The 21,118-nt window shown below is 44.6% G+C and overlaps 2 non-coding genes and 5 pseudogenes across 2 annotated transcripts; all 7 read left to right on the plus strand.

Moving 5' to 3' along the window:
• Positions 1–3,718: 3,718 nt before the first annotated feature.
• On the plus strand, positions 3,719–3,933 carry LOC141197936 (U2 spliceosomal RNA; annotated as a pseudogene).
• Positions 3,934–10,326: 6,393 nt separating this feature from the next.
• LOC141197874 (U2 spliceosomal RNA) lies at positions 10,327–10,510 on the plus strand. The gene has a single exon (XR_012269900.1). It is a non-coding gene; the product is annotated as a U2 spliceosomal RNA (small nuclear RNA).
• A 1,115-nt stretch (positions 10,511–11,625) lies between these two features.
• On the plus strand, positions 11,626–11,717 carry LOC141198026 (U2 spliceosomal RNA; annotated as a pseudogene).
• Positions 11,718–12,515: 798 nt separating this feature from the next.
• Positions 12,516–12,687, plus strand: LOC141197939 (U2 spliceosomal RNA; annotated as a pseudogene).
• A 1,115-nt stretch (positions 12,688–13,802) lies between these two features.
• Positions 13,803–13,880, plus strand: LOC141198004 (U2 spliceosomal RNA; annotated as a pseudogene).
• Positions 13,881–19,446: 5,566 nt separating this feature from the next.
• Positions 19,447–19,638, plus strand: LOC141197871 (U2 spliceosomal RNA). Its single transcript, XR_012269897.1, has one exon. It is a non-coding gene; the product is annotated as a U2 spliceosomal RNA (small nuclear RNA).
• A 1,118-nt stretch (positions 19,639–20,756) lies between these two features.
• LOC141198003 (U2 spliceosomal RNA) lies at positions 20,757–20,904 on the plus strand (annotated as a pseudogene).
• The last annotated feature ends 214 nt before the right edge of the window (positions 20,905–21,118 follow it).

Consider the following 21,118-nt stretch of genomic DNA (forward strand, 5'->3'; position numbering starts at 1 on the left):
TGATAATGAAGGAATACCATGTGGTGGGAAAGTAAAGGCATTAGAAGCAACAAGTCTGCTGGGGAGTGTGTCATCTTCGGATGTATCAGATCTGGAGGTAGACCCATCTTCTCCGGCAGTAGAGAATGAGGGCGGAGGGAAGAGCCCTGCACTAAATGTTAGAAGATGATCCGCTCAATGTCCCTGAATGTTCAGGGGTTTAACGACCTATATAAGAGAACTGCTTTATATGATTTTTTAAATAATGAAAATATTGATTTTATCTTTCTACAAGAATGTAATTTGACAAAAAAAATAAGCTATGAATATTTACAGGGTATATGGAAGGGTAACTTATGCTTTTCTGGTGGGAACGAGTCAAAAAGTGATGGTGTGGGGTTTTTATGCTCTAAAGATTGGGAGATTGTAAATTATGAAGAGATATACCCTGGGAGGATTTTAAGAATTGATGTGCAGAAAAATGGGAAGAAAGTGAGGTGTTTTAATGTGTATGCAAATGCAGAAAAAGCCTTGAGATTACATTTGTTTGAACTGTTGCAGCTGTTTTTACCTGGAGTAGATCCATTAGTTTTAGGTGGGGATTTTAATTGTCATTTAAAAAATGTAAAAGATGGGTCAGCTTCATGTCTTAGAAATATTTTAGCAGCTTTTAATCTTAAAGATACATGGGCATTAGATGGACAAAAAAAGGAGCATGAAGTCACTTGGGTGGGGAGAGGTGTTTCATCCAGAATAGATTATATTTTTATATCTCAAGCCCTAACATGCTCAGGTTTTAAAACGCATTCAACACCTTTTTCAGATCATAAAATAATAGAATGTAGTTTTAAAATAGAATCAGATGTGGATAAAAGACCGTCACACTGGAAATTTAATGTATCCCTACTACAAGACGAGGTGGTTATGGAAGGTTTTAAAAAGCTGTATGAAAAACTGAAGCTAAAAAAAACGTTTTTTAAATCTATTTTTAATTGGTGGGATTTTGTCAAGAAGGAGTTAAAAATATTTTTTATTAAAGAAGGAAAGAAGAAAGCTGCTGCAAAACGTATTTTTTATAATGATCTTAATGCTAAACTGCAATGTTTTTTTCACCTCGAAAATAACGGATGTGATCTGCAGGAGGCGATCCGAACAACAAAAGAAAAGATCCAAAACTGCCTGAAAGAAAAAGGTAAAGAAATTATTTTTAATTCCCGAGTAAAAGTTTTAGACGAGGATGAAAAATGCACAAAATTCTTTTTTAAAAAAATATGTGACAAGAAGGATTATATGAAGGTTTTGGAAGGAGAAACAAGTTTGGAGGGGAAGAAGATGAAAGCAAAAGAATTTTATGATGATTTATTTTCTGTTAAAAACACGGATGTGTCTCTAAAAAAACATTTTTTAGAAGGACTGGAAAAAAATTTTAATGCGGAAGATAAATCTTTTTTAATAGGGAATTTTACTAAAGAGGAAGTTTTTAATACAATTAATACGCTACAAAATAACAAAACGCCGGGAGCAGATGGACTACCTGTTGAATTTTACAAGTGTTTATGGGAGATCATGGGTGAGGATTTTTATGAAGTAATTTTAGAAGCAGAAGCATCTTTTAGTGTCCCAGAGTCGTGGTGGGAGGGTCTTATTGTTTTATTATTTAAGAAAGGAAATAAAGAACTGATTAAAAATTGGAGACCAATAACCCTTTTAAATACGGACTGTAAGGTATATGCAAAGTTACTAGCAAATAGATTAAAAAAGGTAATCGGCTCAGTAATAGAAGTGGATCAGACGTGTGCAGTGCCAAATCGGAGAATCAGCGACTCATTGATTTTAATCAGGGATGTTTTATGGGATGTTTTAGACAGAAAACAAAAGCTTGCTCTAATTACTTTGGATTTTGAAAAAGCGTACGATAGAGTTGCCCATGATTTTTTATTTGCAGTTTTAGAGAAAATGGGATGCCCGGATGTTTTTAGCAAACGTATTAAATCTCTTTACAAATCATGTTTTAGCAAAATATCTATTAATGGTTTTTTATCTGATAATGTAAAAATAAACTGTGGCGTTAAACAGGGGTGTCCCTTATCCCCTATTCTTTTTATTTGTGCAATTGAACCACTTTTAGCAGCTTTTAGGAGAGATAAGGTAATCAATGGTTTTTTTATTCCCGGGAGTTGCAATGAACAAGTTAAAGTGGTGGCATATATGGATGATGTGACGGTTTTAGTTAAAGACACTAGAAGCATGAACAGAGCCATAAGAACAGTGGATTGGTTTGGGGGCGCATCGGGTTTTAAAATTAACATGGAAAAATCTGGTATTTTAACTGTTGGTGATTTTATTGTAGATTCTGAGTGTAAATTAACAAGAATGAATGAAGTAAAAATTTTAGGTATTTATTTCTCAGAGTCAGGTGGTAATGTAAGAAATTGGGAGTCTCTGCTGGAAAGAGTTAAGAAAAAGATTACTTTCTGGCAGTTGAGAGATCTTACCCTGGAAGGAAAAATTTTAATTATTAGACAGGTTTTACTCCCAATGTTTTTATATGTCTCAACAGTTTTTATCCCCCAAAATAATATCATGAAGAGAGTTATTAAGGTATGTTTTAATTTTTTATGGAGATCCAAGATGGAAAGAGTAAAGAGAGAGGAGATATATAAATCAAAGAAAAAAGGTGGGAAAGGTTTTCCGGATATTAGGTCCTTTTTATATGCAAAGTATGTAGCGAACTGTGTATGCACTTTATTAGGACCAGGCTCTAAGCTAAAGTTGTTTTCTATATATAATTTAGGTTTCTATATTAGAAATTATAAATGGTTGGAGATGTCTCTAAATAGGCCTTATAGGTTTTTACCTCCAGGAAATTATATTGTTTTAGAAAAAATTTTAAGAGATTTTAAACTTAAGATGGTCGAAATAAATGTTCTTAAATGCCATAAAAAAATCCTAAAAATCCTGGAAGAGAGAATAGGTATCAGTCCTGTGGAACATTTTTCATTCAAAATTGTGGAAAGAATCTGGATGAATGTAAATTATAGTGTGTTATCTAATGAACACAGGGATTTACTCTGGTGTATAGTAAAAGACTGCCTGCCAACCCGTGAGTTCCAACACAGGCGTGGGTTGGTAAGATCTGAAGTGTGCCCAAGATCCAGGTGTGGGAATAGTGAAACACCCATGCACATCTTCTGGAATTGTAATTTTGCACAGACAATATGGAGGAAAGTGTGCAATATAGTGAGAGCTGTGAGTACTGTTAATTTTTTGGATTTTAACAGAGTATTTTATGGGATGGGGATAAGAGAGGAGGATTTTAAAATTGTATGGATTATTATTGCATGTGTGAAGGCGGCATTGTGGAAAGCAAGGAACATTTTAGTGTTTAAACATAAGGAAGTAACAGTCGACCAGTGTATTAAATTATGTCTAAGTTATTTGTACATGTATTTCTGGAGGGACAAAATGACGCTTGGCAAGGTGAAAGCAAATGAGAAATGGAAACAATGTAAATGGAATGAACTTACCTTGTAAGATTTGATTTTTTGAAAACCTGTGGAAAAACAAAAAAAGAAGAACAAAAACAAACAAAAAAAAATAGCCCAAACTATATAATTTTTAAAAAAAAAAAAAAAGAGGGAAAAAATAAATAAATATATATATATAAAAGAAAAAGAAAATAAAAGATTTGGAGAAGTATTAAAATTGGTAGAATGCACGATGATGGATTTGAGTCTTCTTATGTTTTTGTTGATTCCAAGACTTTGTAATCTGAGTGTAAAAAAAAAAAAAAAAAAAAAATCTGTTCTTATCAGTTTAATATCTGATACGTCCCCTATCTGGGGACCATATATTAAATGGATTTTTAGAACAGGGAGATGGAAAAAGAGCTTGCTCTGTCCACTCCACGCATTGACCTGGTATTGCAGTATCTCCAGGACCGGTGCACCCCTTCTTTAATGCAGTTTCTAAAATCAGAAAGAATTGAATTCAATGTTTTTTGTTCATTTTGCTTGTTTGTCGGATTTTGGGATGGACTCTTTGGCTTTGCTTTTCTTCTCCTCATTGGATTTTTCATGTTCAAAGTTGCAGAAGCCAGATTACAAGCTCATTTTGGTTCAACTTCAGCAACTGTGCATTGCATTGCCATGTAATGTGATGCAATGCTATCTTTCTAGCTCTCCCTTTTTACTTCCTTTTGGATAAACAGACATATTAGGCAAGCATTTTGGAGCTTTCACCTAAATAACTACAGGTGGTGAGATAAGCTGCACAATATAATTGACCTTTCAGTATATTGTTGCACACACACCATCTATTTAGCAAATGCCCTTGTTATCAACAGCAGCCTTTTAAACTCACCTGAGCTAACAGGTATGTGCGCTGGTTACTCTGCTGCGCTTAAAATTTCTTTTTTGGTTTGCTACAATGCCTTTTCTGAAACGTTGTCTCCCTCTGCTGGAACACTGACTTCTTTCATTTAATGCCTGCAGACTATAAAAGAGAACCCAACCCAAAAAGTTTGGTTGATTAGTCTGTGGCATTCTGTTAAACTGTTGCTTATGGCGGTCTCTGTGAGCTTCTCAGCGACATTCAGCCAGCCAGGTATCCTGCCTGCAGTAGATGGAATGTGGCAATGGAACGCTGGCTGCGCGTGTCATAATAGGCTCTGAGCCTTTATATACCTGTGCACAGCAGCAGCCACCTTCAGTCTGCTGCTGGACAGCCAGCAGCAGCAGCAGCAGCAGGAGAGGTATGTAATCAGGAGCCCTCCTGCTAAGGGTAGACAGCTGCTCGTTCCACCCCACCCCCCGCCTTAATTGGTTCTCCTCCCTTCCAACGGTGTTGAGGCGGGTGGGAACAGCAGGGGGTGACGGTGCTGTGTTTAAAGAGGTGGAGTTATGCAGATCTAAAACGCGTGGATTGCAGCAGCAGCAAGCCGAAAAGTGCAGGCATGTAAGGGATCTAGAGGTTGACAACATGTCTTCTTAACGGGAGTCCAGGAGCTCATCTCCACAAATGGACTTTTCAGGATCCTTGGGTGGCTCCGTAGTTTGAAACCAATTCTGGTTATCGCTTCTCGGCCTTTTGGCTACGATCAAGTGCTTTATTGCAGGAGATTGTGGTTGAAGGGCACTCGGGTACCCCTCTCCTTGGCCTGGCAGGATCGTCCACTTTGGTGGACTTAACCTGCTTGCTGCTATTAGGGAGAGGGCTTAGTCCCAGGGTAACGAGTTGCGATCCCCCAGCTTCCAGGTGTTTTTCGCTGCAAGAACACTGGGAGCGCAGATTGCAAGTGGCTGCAATTTGCAACCTTGTTGCGTTTTTCCATGGAGGTTGACCCTAACCTCGTGCCTCTCTATGCGAGGCTAAAAAACTCTATCCGAGTTCACTTCACGGCGGGTGGCTCGGATATGAGGAAATTAGGGTATGTAGTCCAGGACGTGCTCAGGAACCTTCTTGGCGTACAAAGGAATGAAATTCTCTCCATCCAGGATTATCCCAGAAGAGGTGACTATGACATCACATTCACCGGAGAAGGTATTTTTAGAGATGTACTAGAAAAGTTAAAAAAAGTTGAAAATAGTCCTGTTTTGAAAGGGATACAAATTGTTGAGCACGTCCTGGATGAGGTAAGACTGGTTATTGTAAAAATATTTTCGCCCTTTGTTTCTGCTCCAGAAGTAATGTCATTTCTAGCAATTTATTTTAAAAGTGTTAAATGTATTGGGAAGATATTAAACGAATATAACATATGGACATCTAAGTGGAAATTCCTTGTGAAGTGTACAAGAGATCCAAATACACCAGGTGGTATACGGCTCCCCCCTGCCCGTTTCAAAATTGGGCAAACAAATGGGGATTTCTTCTTTTCTGGGATGCCAGTATATTGCAGAAATTGTGGGCGCTATGGTCATTCAAAAGAAAACTGTCATGTATCATGTAGAAATTGTGCTAGTGAAGAACATGAGACAAAAGAATGCCCTAAGGAAAAGAAATGCAGTTTTTGCCAGACTCCAGGTCACTTTTATTTTTCTTGCCCTCACAGATTTCGGGAAGATGAGCAAAAGGGGAAGTCCAAGACGTCCGACCAAGGACCAAAAGATCAGACCACCCCTCAGGAGGAGGAACAACAACCTGGAGCCTCTGGAGACAATAAGGGCGTACCAAATAGTGAAGTGTCTCCAGAGTCTATGACAGGTAAAATACCAAATCCCAAAACCTGGCTGCAGGACCTGCGGGAGTCCAAAAGGAGGGCTGAGAAGGAGCAGAAGGGCACTACTGGTAAGGTCAAAAGGGACCGGCAAAAGGCCGACACAGAAGCCCATGCCCAGTCTGGGTCTCCTAGTGCTGAGGGCGCTGAGTGGATAAAGGTGGGTCCTAAGAAATAGAAAAAGGGTGGTTCGGAGGAGGCAGCAAGAGGTGAACAGATGGACACTTCTCCAGAAGGGGACGTGGACGCTGGACCCTCAGGGGTTTCGGTCTCCGCTGCTACAGGTGGGGACCGGGATCTTGCTGCCTCTGAAGAGTCAGAGGCTCTGCCTTGTGCGCAACCTCCTCCTATAGGACGACCTTCTACAGGTCAAACAGGGGCGGCGGAACCCCTCGGGGACCCACCTGATGAGGAACTGCATGGCCAGCCAATGGAGACCCAGCGGGTTCTGCCAGCCAGCCCTCCGAGCTATGCCAGTGTAGCGTCGGGTTTATATAAATGTGGTAATCTTTCCTCCTCCACGGAGACTCTCGTGACGATACTATCAGATGAGGAGGGAGGCGCAAGCCCAGTGGTCTGATCAGGTTCATCGGACAGGTAAATCCGTTGCTCTTAGTTACCTAATTAAAATTTCTACATTTTCTAATGATGGCTGAACTCAAAGGTATTTCCCTCAACGTGAGAGGCATAAAATCTAACACGAGAAGAACTGCTCTTTTTAATTTTTTTACGTGTTTTACTGCATCTGTATTTTTTCTGCAAGAATGTAATATCCCACATGAAATGTCATATCAAAAATATAAAGATGAGTGGAAGTGTGGGCCATCTGTCTGGTCCGGATCGAATGCTGCAGGATCAGCGGGTGTAGCCATACTTTTTAAAGGGAACGTTTTAATTGATTTTATTCAGGAAATTTTACCAGGTCGTATTTTATTAGTAAAAGCTTTTATTGATGGTATTAGATGGCAGTTTTTAAATTTTTATGGATCCCCAGAGAAAAATGAAAGAGCCGAAATGCTTGATCTTTTACCATTATTTATTAATAACTCTGAACCTTTTATCTTAGCAGGGGATTTTAATTGTGTTTTAAAAGGTGAAAACCGGCGCTCCAGCTCTGTAAGCAGGAACTACGATAAAACCTCAGGTATGCTACATGATATAGTCAAAGATGCTAAATTGATAGACATATATAAAGAGTGTCATAGTGACAGCCCAGAGGATGCCGGTTTCACTTGGAGCAATGCTAATTGTAGCTCTAGGATTGATTTTATTTTTGGTTCAGATAAAACAATACCTGCCAAATGTGAAGTTTTAACTAATATATTTTCAGACCATAAACTTTTATCCTTTACCATAAAAGTAAATGACAACAAAAAATGTGGTAAGAAAAGCTGGAAAATGAACGTATCCCTTTTAACCGACCCGCAGATTTTATCAGATTTTATTGAGTTTTATAGGAAATGTAGAAAAGGGAAAAAAACAAATGAGACTATGAGTGTATGGTGGGATAGAATGAAAGTAAAAATAAAAGACTTTTTTATTAAAAAGAGTATATGTAGAGCCAAAGAAAAATATGAAGAATATAGAATTTTAAATACCCGCCTACAAACATTATTTAAGCTCAGAGACAATGGGATAGATGTACAAGTTGATATTTCAAACTTAAAAGAAGAGATTTCAAAATGGCTAGAACAAAAAGGAAAAGAGATAATTTTTCGTTCTAGAGTACAACATATAGAAGAAAATGAAAAGTGTTCCAGATATTTTTTTAGGAAAAATAAAAAAGAAAAAGTGATAATTGACCATATAGATGGTGAGAATAATATAAAAAATATGCTGGGTAAAGTTGAGGGTTTTTTTCCTAATCTTTTTAATGGAAAAAATATAGATAATAAATTAATGGATGATTCGCTGCAAGGACTAACAGCTGTTTTAGATCCCGCATCCCAAGAGTTTTTATTCCAAGTTTTAACGGAACAAGAAGTGTTAAAAACTATTAAAAGTTTTAAAACTGGAAAGGTCCCTGGTCCTGATGGCATCCCAATAGAATTTTATGTATGTTTTTATGATATTTTAAAAGATGATTTGTTTTATTTGTTTACTGAGGTTTTTAATAATAAGGTTTTATTAAATTCCTGGAAGAAAGGTGAAGTCTCCCTCCTATACAAAAAAGGCGATAAATCAAAATTAGAAAACTGGAGACCAATAACACTTTTAAATTGTGACTATAAAATAATGGCTAAAATTTGTGCAAATCGTCTAAAAGAAGTCATCAGCAAAGTTATTCATTCTAATCAAGTGTGTGGGGTGCCGGGGCGCAGTATATGGGACAATCTGAATTTAGTGAAAGACTGTATTGAGGATGTGAAAGACAGAAAGGGGAAAATGGCGATTTTATCTATTGATTTTGAAAAAGCATTTGACCGTGTCTCACACTTTTATCTTTTTAAAGTTTTAGAGAAAATGGGCATACCAGAAGGGTTTTTACTATCGCTTAAAGCATTTTACAAGGATTGTACAAGTAAGATTTTAGTGAATGGTTTTAAGACACAAGAGGTATTTTTACGGTCAGGGGTGAAACAGGGATGCCCTCTGTCCCCCCTACTGTTTATCTGTGCACTGGAACCAATGTTATGTGCAATACGCCAAAATAAACAGATATGCGGTGTCCCTCTGCCTGGAAGCGGTGGTTTGGAGGCCAAGGTTGTAGGCTACATGGATGACGTGGCTGTCTTGTGTACAGATGCACCATCACTAACGGCCACTCTCCATCAAGTGCAATCCTTTTGTCTAGCTTCTGGTTTTAAAATCAATTTTAATAAGTGTAACATTTTAAGTGTTGGGGGGATGATTTTACGTGATGTACCAATTAATGTCTCCGAATCCATTTCCATTTTAGGTATATCATTCACTGAAAATAATGATGGTTATAATAGTTGGGAAACAGTTACACAGAAAGTAAATACGAAAATATGTATGTGGAACATGAGGAGACTTACAATGGAGGGTAAAGTATTGGTTTTAAAGATGGTGATTTTACCTCTTTTATTGTATCTTAGCATGGTTTTCCCCCCGCCTGTTAATGTTTTAAAAAAGATAACCAAAACCTGTTTTACCTTCTTTTGGAACTCAAAAATGGAAAAGCTGAAAAGAGAAATCGTGATGAAATCAAAAGTAAAAGGTGGTAAAGATTTTCCAGATTTTAATAGGTTTCTTTTAATCCATCTGTTCGTTTACTGTTTTAATGCCCTTTTTAAGAATCACTATTGGTCCTTTTTTATGCGTTTTAATACAGGATTTTTTATGAGAAAGTTTGGATGGTATGAAGTTAATATATCTGTGCCCCATGCTTTTAATTTGTCGACGCATTATGAGATTTTAAGGAAAATAGTGTCCGATTTTAATTTAGGGACTAAGAAAATAGAGGAATTAAGAAATAGTAAGAAACTAATTAAAGAAATACGTAAAAGTGAGGAAATATGTAATGTTGACAGATATGATGATGACAAATCTATGTCTATCTGGAAAATGATTAACGTTTTTTATCTTTTTAATGAACAGAGAGATCTGGCTTGGAGTTGCATGCACCGCTGTCTTCCTTGCCGGGCATTCCAATACAGAAGAGGATTTGTGAGGTCTGCCATCTGCCCAAGAGCCGGATGCCAAGACGAGGAAACGGTGGAACATCTATTATGGACATGTAATTTTGCAAAGGATTTCTGGAGAAGACTGCTCCCCCTACTGGAAAGGGTGGCAGACCTCAAGGACTTTACATATAAAACTGTGCTATACGGACTTATGGAATGCCCCACAATGGACCAGTACACAATGGCTTGGAAGACAGTGAACTGCGCCAAGTCATCTCTCTGGAAAGCGCGCAACATTGCTATTTTTAAACAAGATGTTTTATCAGTGAATGATGTTTTAAGTTTATGTTTATGTGAAATGTATACTTATTATTTAATTGACAAAAAGAAGAATGTACATATTTCCAAAAAATGGCTTGTTGACCAATGGAACCTAATTATTTAAAATCTTTGTATTTTTTTGTTTTGTAAATTTCATTTGTCTTTTAACGTTTGGTATTTGTGTAATTATGCTTGTAATTTGTTAAAGTTTTAATAAACGGTTTTATCCCTCTGCAGGGGATAGCCAAATTAAAAATCTGTTCTTATCAGTTTAATATCTGATACGTCCCCTATCTGGGGACCATATATTAAATGGATTTTTAGAACAGGGAGATGGAAAAAGAGCTTGCTCTGTCCACTCCACGCATTGACCTGGTATTGCAGTATCTCCAGGACCGGTGCACCCCTTCTTTAATGCAGTTTCTAAAATCAGAAAGAATTGAATTCAATGTTTTTTGTTCATTTTGCTTGTTTGTCGGATTTTGGGATGGACTCTTTGGCTTTGCTTTTCTTCTCCTCATTGGATTTTTCATGTTCAAAGTTGCAGAAGCCAGATTACAAGCTCATTTTGGTTCAACTTCAGCAACTGTGCATTGCATTGCCATGTAATGTGATGCAATGCTATCTTTCTAGCTCTCCCTTTTTACTTCCTTTTGGATAAACAGACATATTAGGCAAGCATTTTGGAGCTTTCACCTAAATAACTACAGGTGGTGAGATAAGCTGCACAATATAATTGACCTTTCAGTATATTGTTGCACACACACCATCTATTTAGCAAATGCCCTTGTTATCAACAGCAGCCTTTTAAACTCACCTGAGCTAACAGGTATGTGCGCTGGTTACTCTGCTGCGCTTAAAATTTCTTTTTTGGTTTGCTACAATGCCTTTTCTGAAACGTTGTCTCCCTCTGCTGGAACACTGACTTCTTTCATTTAATGCCTGCAGACTATAAAAGAGAACCCAACCCAAAAAGTTTGGTTGATTAGTCTGTGGCATTCTGTTAAACTGTTGCTTATGGCGGTCTCTGTGAGCTTCTCAGCGACATTCAGCCAGCCAGGTATCCTGCCTGCAGTAGATGGAATGTGGCAATGGAACGCTGGCTGCGCGTGTCATAATAGGCTCTGAGCCTTTATATACCTGTGCACAGCAGCAGCCACCTTCAGTCTGCTGCTGGACAGCCAGCAGCAGCAGCAGCAGGAGAGGTATGTAATCAGGAGCCCTCCTGCTAAGGGTAGACAGCTGCTCGTTCCACCCCACCCCCCGCCTTAATTGGTTCTCCTCCCTTCCAACGGTGTTGAGGCGGGTGGGAACAGCAGGGGGTGAAGGTGCTGTGTTTAAAGAGGTGGAGTTATGCAGATGTAAAACGCGTGGATTGCAGCAGCAGCAAGCCGAAAAGTGCAGGCATGTAAGGGATCTAGAGGTTGACAACATGTCTTCTTAACGGGAGTCCAGGAGCTCATCTCCACAAATGGACTTTTCAGGATCCTTGGGTGGCTCCGTAGTTTGAAACCAATTCTGGTTATCGCTTCTCGGCCTTTTGGCTAAGATCAAGTGTAGTATCTTTCGAAAAGGCGGTTTTGGATGTTGGCCGCCCTAGTAGATTGATACATTATGCACACTGGGGTTTAGGCGCTTGTTAGTACGCCAGGTGGCTAATATAGTCATCTGGTGGAAAGCATGGCCCCCAGGATCGACGCCATTGGGCCGGGGAAGATCGAAAGCCCGAAGTGTGAAGTGCCCCAGGAGTGGTGACCCTGGGGTGCCTTAACTCACTGGGATTGGGAACCCCACTTGAGTTTATGGCACATTTGCACAAGCACTTCAAATTTTCTTTCTTCGCACACACCCTTATTCCGGGCCTTCTGGCCTTAGGATGGGGAATTTTTCAATTCCCGGTCGAAGGTCCGGGCAGTATTATACTGTGAAACCTTCACTATTTATTTAATTTTTTTGTCACAGTGTGTCCACTTATTCACGTGTGTCCACGTCCTTACTAGGATTTTGTCGGGATGCGGTTCCCTAACGGGTTCCTCTCTTGGCAGGTCTAGGGGGGGAGTGCGTGGCCATCAGGTTCCGCTCCCCCCTGAACCCCCCTGTCTCTCCTCTTTCGGGAGGAGAGCGATGTTGGCTCCCCTCTTCCGGGAGGGGAGCACAGTCTTTTGGCTCCCAGTGCCTTGCTCGGGTGAGAACTCGGGCAGGTATTGGGGGTAAGATTGGGTCGCCTCTGGTTTCGGCTGGAGGTGGCTATTTGTCCCTGTTCCTCGCTGTGGCCTTCTGGCTCGGAGGGACGGGGAATGGTTTGGGGGACCCTTCTCCTTTTGGAGAGGGTTTCAAGAAGACCAGCATCCTAGTGCACTTTTTTTGTGGCACTTGTCACTTTTTTAAGCGCACTCGGGTTTTGTACACGAATTCGGGCTTTAAAACAAAAAATCTGTTCTTATCAGTTTAATATCTGATACGTCCCCTATCTGGGGACCATATATTAAATGGATTTTTAGAACAGGGAGATGGAAAAAGAGCTTGCTCTGTCCACTCCACGCATTGACCTGGTATTGCAGTATCTCCAGGACCGGTGCACCCCTTCTTTAATGCAGTTTCTAAAATCAGAAAGAATTGAATTCAATGTTTTTTGTTCATTTTGCTTGTTTGTCGGATTTTGGGATGGACTCTTTGGCTTTGCTTTTCTTCTCCTCATTGGATTTTTCATGTTCAAAGTTGCAGAAGCCAGATTACAAGCTCATTTTGGTTCAACTTCAGCAACTGTGCATTGCATTGCCATGTAATGTGATGCAATGCTATCTTTCTAGCTCTCCCTTTTTACTTCCTTTTGGATAAACAGACATATTAGGCAAGCATTTTGGAGCTTTCACCTAAATAACTACAGGTGGTGAGATAAGCTGCACAATATAATTGACCTTTCAGTATATTGTTGCACACACACCATCTATTTAGCAAATGCCCTTGTTATCAACAGCAGCCTTTTAAACTCACCTGAGCTAACAGGTATGTGCGCTGGTTACTCTGCTGCGCTTAAAATTTCTTTTTTGGTTTGCTACAATGCCTTTTCTGAAACGTTGTCTCCCTCTGCTGGAACACTGACTTCTTTCATTTAATGCCTGCAGACTATAAAAGAGAACCCAACCCAAAAAGTTTGGTTGATTAGTCTGTGGCATTCTGTTAAACTGTTGCTTATGGCGGTCTCTGTGAGCTTCTCAGCGACATTCAGCCAGCCAGGTATCCTGCCTGCAGTAGATGGAATGTGGCAATGGAACGCTGGCTGCGCGTGTCATAATAGGCTCTGAGCCTTTATATACCTGTGCACAGCAGCAGCCACCTTCAGTCTGCTGCTGGACAGCCAGCAGCAGCAGCAGCAGGAGAGGTATGTAATCAGGAGCCCTCCTGCTAAGGGTAGACAGCTGCTCGTTCCACCCCACCCCCCGCCTTAATTGGTTCTCCTCCCTTCCAACGGTGTTGAGGCGGGTGGGAACAGCAGGGGGTGAAGGTGCTGTGTTTAAAGAGGTGGAGTTATGCAGATCTAAAACGCGTGGATTGCAGCAGCAGCAAGCCGAAAAGTGCAGGCATGTAAGGGATCTAGAGGTTGACAACATGTCTTCTTAACGGGAGTCCAGGAGCTCATCTCCACAAATGGACTTTTCAGGATCCTTGGGTGGCTCCGTAGTTTGAAACCAATTCTGGTTATCGCTTCTCGGCCTTTTGGCTAAGATCAAGTGTAGTATCTGTTCTTATAAGAACACAAGAGCTACGATCTACACTTGACGAGAGCGATCGAACTCGGAAGGAGAAGAGCTTCGGAGCCCAGCTGACATCGGAGAAGGAAGGCGGATATCGGTGGGAGGAAGAAGCTCTAAAGAATCCAGAAGAAGACGAAGACTCGGAGAAGAATCGGGCTGTCCTGTGGAATCTTCGAGGAAGAAAATCATCGAGACAAAGACCTTTCGGGGAATTTGTCCAGAACACGACGGGAGAAGAATCTGCATAGCTCCACCCATTCCGGGAAAAGTTCCAGATCCAGCTCCAAGAAGTAACTGCAGGAGGAAAGCCATGGCAAGCGCTGCGAGGAAGGCCGAAAAGAAGAGCCTGGAGCAGGGGACAGCCAGGAGGGCCCAGCCATGAGCCGATTCTGACCCCAAGGACTCTGCCTCCACGACTGGCCAGCAGAAGGGACCCCAGAAGCCCCGCCACGAAGCTCCAGCCCTGGAGCCATGGATGCGGCAGACGGTGGCCCTGAAGCTGAAGGAAGTGGATGGGAGGGTGCCGGACATGTCCTCGGACGTGTTCTGCCAGAAGATGCTGCTGGATCGAGGCTTCTCCAGGTCGGACACCCTCAGCATCCAGACCTTCTTGACGGGGATCTTCTTCGTCACCTTCGCCACTGTGAACACCTGCAGGAGGTTCTGGGAAATGGTAAGCGCAAAAGGACCAGATAATTCTTTCTCTGCCTTTACAGGTAGCTGCCCTATCCAGAGGGACGAAAGGAGGATCACGGTCTCCATGCGCAACCCGCACACCTCAGGCCAAGACATCTGTACCTTCCTGAGACGCTTCTGTTTGGTTGTGAAGGAACCTTCTCACATCCTGAATGGACTCGGCTTCTGGACAGGTAAGTGGTCGGTGACCGTTAGACTTCACAGGGACCTGGCGTACTCAGACGGACTTCGGCACCTGCCCCCGACATTCTCCCTGGGCAACTCCTACGGCCTCATCTATTACCCGGACATGCCGCGGAACTGCAGGAGATGCGGCAAGAACGGCCACGAGATGAAGGACTGCAAGGAGGATGCCTGCAGGATTTGTCGAGTGACGGGACACAGCTCGAAGGACTGCCCGAAGAAGACGTCCTGCAACCTGTGTGGGCTGGCGGCTCATCTGTACAAGGATTGCCCCAAGCGTGAGAGATCCTGGGCATCGGTGGTTGCGACGACCCCAGCTACGGAGGACAAGGCCCCGATGACCAGGCCTGTGAAGGTCAAGGACGCGACGACCAAGGCCCCAGCGGCCAAGGCCGAGACGACCAAGGCCAAAGCGGTCAAGGAGTCGGTGGCCAAAGCCCCAGCGACGGTCCCAGCAGCTCCGAAGCAGAAGAAAAAGTCAAAGGAGGGTAAGAGTTCTGTCACCCCTCTCTCGATCCCTCCCCCTGCCACCCCCGTCCAATCCCCCCCCACCCCGGCCACCCCTGCTGAGGATTCCACTTCCTCTTCCTCCTTCCCCTACTCCTCAGCAGGTGTCCTTTCCCCTGCCCCGGCAGCCACTCTCCCTCCCCAGACCATGGTAGCGGTGGAATTAACCTTTCCTCCACCCGCCGCTATCTATTCCGAGGAGGATTTTCCCCTTCTTGTCTCCCCAGTTCCAACCCGGGGAAAGAGGAAGGTGGAGGACAGCCCTGCTACTGAATCCTCCAAAAAGAAGATTCTGGATTTCGTAGGCGAAAAGGAGGATACCCTCCCTGAGCCAGAAGAGATGGAGCACATGGTTGAGACCCTGGTGGCCGAGCCAGAAGAGGAGGAACTGGTGGTCGCCGAGATCGAGGCCGCGCTGCTTGACCAGATGGAGGAAGAGGGCCTGCTGGTGATCCCGTCACCAGCAGTCAACACCGACGAGGGACCACCCGACCGGAGTGGTAACTAAGGTGTATTGCCTGCGCTAACTTTTTCTTTTTTCCCTACATGATGGCTAATATTAACTTATTTTCCATTAATGTCAGGAGCATCAAGGACAAGTTCAGACGTCAGACTATTTATGCCTTCCTTACTTCCCAGTTGTGTGATGTTTATATGTTGCAGGAATGTTCCCTTCCCTCCTCTAGGTCCTTCAAACATCTGGCCAGGGAGTGGTCCCACGGTCCATCCTACTGGTCCGGTGGGGGTGACTGCAAGTCTGCGGGGGTCGCAATTCTGATCAGGGGGGGCGCATTCACGCTTGAGTCCGTCCAGGAGCTCATCTGCGGCAGGGCTCTTGTTGTAGATGGCAACTGGGCGGGAGAACCTGTCAGGTTCATCAACGTGTATGCGTCCCCACTGAAGAATGAGCATTTGGAGCTTTTCCAGACCCTGCGGCTTCAGCTTGCCACCACCAGGACCTTAGTGATGGCCGGGGATTTCAACTGCCCCATCGAGGAGGATGGTCGTAGTTCTGGCACATCTGCCAAGTTGGACATCACGTCCAAGCTGCTCATCGAGATGGTAACCGAGGCCTCTCTTCAGGACGTGGTGGGCTCCATGGGGAGAGGCTCCACGAACTATTCGTGGAGCCGACCCGATGGCTCACTCCGCTCCAGGATTGACTTTGTGTTCACCTCTCGGGCAGTCAGGCAGAGTAGGCACTCGATGGTCTCCTGCTTCTTCTCCGACCACAGAGCCATTCACTTACAAGGTGTCCTCGGCGACGGTTTTCCGTCCGGCCCCGGCTCCTGGAAGCTGAATTGTGCTCTGCTGGCTCAGGATGAAGTCGTGGAGGAGCTGAGAGCAGCCTACGCAATGTGGCAGTCCTACAAGGGTAGCTTCCAAACAGTCTCTGATTGGTGGGAATATGTTAAACTTGAGTTTCGCTGTTTCTTTCAGGCCAAGGGTCGACAACAGGCGTGTGAGAAGAGGAGGGACTTCAGAGGGCTGCAGCGCGAGCTGCGGTCGCTGCAGGACCTTCTTCACTGCGGCTGGGACGTGAGGGAGTAGCTGGAGGAGACCAAGAAGAGCCTGAAAAGGCACTTTGAGGAGGAGTCCAAGCGAATCGTCTTCCGTTCCAAAGTGGAGAATCTGGAGAAGGGTGAGAAATGTAACTCATTCTTTTTCAGGAAACTTCATGCCGGTCACACGCCCCTGAACGAGCTGTGAGACGAGAGCGGAAACATGCGACGTGGGAAGGAGGACGTGATGAGGGTCGTCAGCGACTTCTACAGCGAACTCTACTCCCACAAGACTACCGACCCCGACGCTGCTGATAAGTTCCTGTCAGGTATCACTAACCATCTTGATCCTGCAGGCACGGCAGCCTTGGACAAACCTCTGATGGTGGGCGAATTGCTCTCTGCCGCTAAATCCTTTAGGACCGGCAGGACCCCGGGCAGTGATGGTCTTCCAGCGGAGCTCTATGTAGCGCTGGGAGACCTCATCTGTCCGGACCTGTTGGACCTGTACGAGGAGATGGTGGTGGAGGGTAGAATGCCTCCATCTTTGAGGGAAGGAATGGTCACGATCCTGTACAAGCGGAAGGGAGAGAGGTGCGACCTGAGGAATTGGCGTCCCATCACTCTGCTCAACGTGGACTACAAGATCCTGGCCAAGACGATGGCGACACGACTTAAGACGGTCATCGGACGGATCATCCACCCGGACCAGACCTGCGGCATCCCTGGACGTCGCATCGCAGACAGCCTCGCTCTCGTGCGGGACACGGTCGAGTACATCAAGGTCCGCCGCGCACACGCGGCCCTGGTCTCCTTGGATCAGGAGAAGGCCTTCGACCGGGTTTCCCACAAGTTCATGGGCCGAGCTCTGCACCGGTTAGGTTTGGGTAACATGTTTTGTTCGTATGTCCGTCTGATGTATTTTGATATCCACAGCTCGGTGTTGGTGAACGGCTGGAAGACTGACCCCTTCCCTGTCCTCTCTGGGGTCAGACAAGGCTGCCCTCTATCACCTCTTCTTTTTGTTTGTGTTATAGAACTCTTCGCAGAGGCTATCCGGCAGAATGGAGAGATCAGAGGGATCACCGCACCGGGTCCGGGACGACACGAGGTCAAGTGCTCGCTCTACATGGACGACGTCACCGTCTTCTGCGCTGATCGTGGTTCAGTCGACGCCCTCGTCCAGACGTGTGAGAGGTTCGGCCGGGCTTCAGGGGCCAAAGTCAACTGCAGGAAGTCGGAAGCCATGCTCTTCGGGGATTGGCAGCCGGCCTCCTCTGCCCCCTTCCCCTTCAACATTCAACCGGATTTCCTCAAGGTGCTGGGAGTCTGGTTCGGGAAGGAAGGAGCGGCCCTCAAGTCCTGGCAAGAACGCTTGGCCAAGGTGAAGCAACGGATCGGACTCTGGAGCCTCAGACACCTCACTTGTGAGGGTAAGGCACTCGTCCTGCGTAATGAGGTCCTGCCCGTCTTGCAGTACACGGCGCAGGCCTGGCCCCCATACGTCACTGTGTGCAGGGCCATTACCAAGACAGTGTTTCACTTTGTCTGGGGATCCAAGATGGACAGAGTCAGGCGGGCCGTCATGTACAAGGAGCCTCGCAAGGGTGGGAAGGGCGTTCCAGATATCCCCACCCTCCTGCGATCCTCTTTTGTGTGTGATTGTGTCCGCCGGACTTTGCAAGTCAAGAATGGCTCCGCGGGCAGGTCCATGTCTCACTTCTTCCTGCTTCCTCTTTGGAGGCGACTCGGCTGGGACAAGTGGGACAGCTCCTTCCCCTACAACTGGACGACGCCATGGTTCTACGGAGACGTCGTTCGATTTGTGGGGGAGCATCAACTGGAGGGACTCAAGCCCGACTTGTGGAAGCCCAAAACTATCCACAAGCTAATCAGAGCCAAGGATGACGTGGAGAACATCACAGGACTTCACCAGGACACGCTGGAGACTGTGTGGACAAATGTGTCGTCTGACAGGCTGACCAACGGGCACAAGGACTTGTCGTGAATGGCGATTCAGGGCGGACTGCCCGTCCGGTCATTCATGCATGCCCGGAACCTGTGCAAGACCCGGTACTGCCCAAGGTGCCCCTTCGTGGAGGAAACATCTTTGCACACTTTTTGGGACTGCGGATTTGCACAGCGCATATTGACTGCACTTGAGGACGACCTGAGGAACTCTGTCCCCAGGGCGAGCCTATCGCACCATTCTGTGCTTTATGGACTATTCCCTGGGGTTCATACCGTCGGAGCCATCCAGGAGGCTTGGCGCCTTATGAACTGCTTCAAGGATGCCGTTTGGGTCGCCAGGAACCGGCTCATCTTGAGGAGGGAGAGGATGTCCATCCAGGACTGCCGCAGGCTGATCCACAGCCTGCTCACAGACTATTCCATCATGGACGGTCCGGAGGACGAGGATGAGGACTAAACCCCTCCTCCCCCTCTCCCCTTATGTGTCTTGTCTTTCAATAAAGCTTCGGGCCTGTGATTTTCCCCTCCCCATCCCCTTTTTCCCAATCCCTATCCCTTATCACGGTTCGTCGTACTGTATTGATTGACATGCTTTTTCTTTCAGATTGAGTGTTTTGTGTAGCATAGGGGTGCGATGTGTCTAGTTAGTGCGTCGTATCCTCATGCTATGTAAATATGATGTCGAATTCTGTGTGTACTGGGCTGCGGCACTGTACACTGTCTGTTAACTTATTTTTTTGTGCTAATAAAAGATATATTCAATCAAAAAATCTGTTCTTATCAGTTTAATATCTGATACGTCCCCTATCTGGGGACCATATATTAAATGGATTTTTAGAACAGGGAGATGGAAAAAGAGCTTGCTCTGTCCACTCCACGCATTGACCTGGTATTGCAGTATCTCCAGGACCGGTGCACCCCTTCTTTAATGCAGTTTCTAAAATCAGAAAGAATTGAATTCAATGTTTTTTGTTCATTTTGCTTGTTTGTCGGATTTTGGGATGGACTCTTTGGCTTTGCTTTTCTTCTCCTCATTGGATTTTTCATGTTCAAAGTTGCAGAAGCCAGATTACAAGCTCATTTTGGTTCAACTTCAGCAACTGTGCATTGCATTGCCATGTAATGTGATGCAATGCTATCTTTCTAGCTCTCCCTTTTTACTTCCTTTTGGATAAACAGACATATTAGGCAAGCATTTTGGAGCTTTCACCTAAATAACTACAGGTGGTGAGATAAGCTGCACAATATAATTGACCTTTCAGTATATTGTTGCACACACACCATCTATTTAGCAAATGCCCTTGTTATCAACAGCAGCCTTTTAAACTCACCTGAGCTAACAGGTATGTGCGCTGGTTACTCTGCTGCGCTTAAAATTTCTTTTTTGGTTTGCTACAATGCCTTTTCTGAAACGTTGTCTCCCTCTGCTGGAACACTGACTTCTTTCATTTAATGCCTGCAGACTATAAAAGAGAACCCAACCCAAAAAGTTTGGTTGATTAGTCTGTGGCATTCTGTTAAACTGTTGCTTATGGCGGTCTCTGTGAGCTTCTCAGCGACATTCAGCCAGCCAGGTATCCTGCCTGCAGTAGATGGAATGTGGCAATGGAACGCTGGCTGCGCGTGTCATAATAGGCTCTGAGCCTTTATATACCTGTGCACAGCAGCAGCCACCTTCAGTCTGCTGCTGGACAGCCAGCAGCAGCAGCAGCAGCAGGAGAGGTATGTAATCAGGAGCCCTCCTGCTAAGGGTAGACAGCTGCTCGTTCCACCCCACCCCCCGCCTTAATTGGTTCTCCTCCCTTCCAACGGTGTTGAGGCGGGTGGGAACAGCAGGGGGTGAAGGTGCTGTGTTTAAAGAGGTGGAGTTATGCAGATCTAAAACGCGTGGATTGCAGCAGCAGCAAGCCGAAAAGTGCAGGCATGTAAGGGATCTAGAGGTTGACAACATGTCTTCTTAACGGGAGTCCAGGAGCTCATCTCCACAAATGGACTTTTCAGGATCCTTGGGTGGCTCCGTAGTTTGAAACCAATTCTGGTTATCGCTTCTCGGCCTTTTGGCTAAGATCAAGTGTAGTATCTCGGCCTTTTGGCTAAGATCAAGTGTAGTATCTTTTGAAAAGGCGGTTTTGTCCTTGGGCTGCTCTAGTAAATTGATGCACATTACACACTGGTTTGGTGCACTTGTTAGTACGCCAGGTGGCTCATAGAGTCATCTGATGGAAAACATGGCCCTCCAGGATCGAAGTCACTAGGCTGGGTAAGTGTGAGGGCTTTGGAGCAATGTGCCCCAGGAGTAGGCGCCCTGGTGGGAGTCCAAGCTTACTGGGACTGGGAACCCCAGAAAGACTTGGGCTTCGTAGCGCGCCGCACCTTTGCCAATCATACTTTCTGAGCAACCCC

This window comes from Phyllobates terribilis, unplaced genomic scaffold (genome assembly GCF_046119375.1).
Source record: "Phyllobates terribilis strain yellow unplaced genomic scaffold, ASM4611937v1 Scaffold_94__1_contigs__length_6153435, whole genome shotgun sequence".
In the NCBI taxonomy this organism is placed as follows: Eukaryota; Metazoa; Chordata; class Amphibia; order Anura; family Dendrobatidae; genus Phyllobates; species Phyllobates terribilis.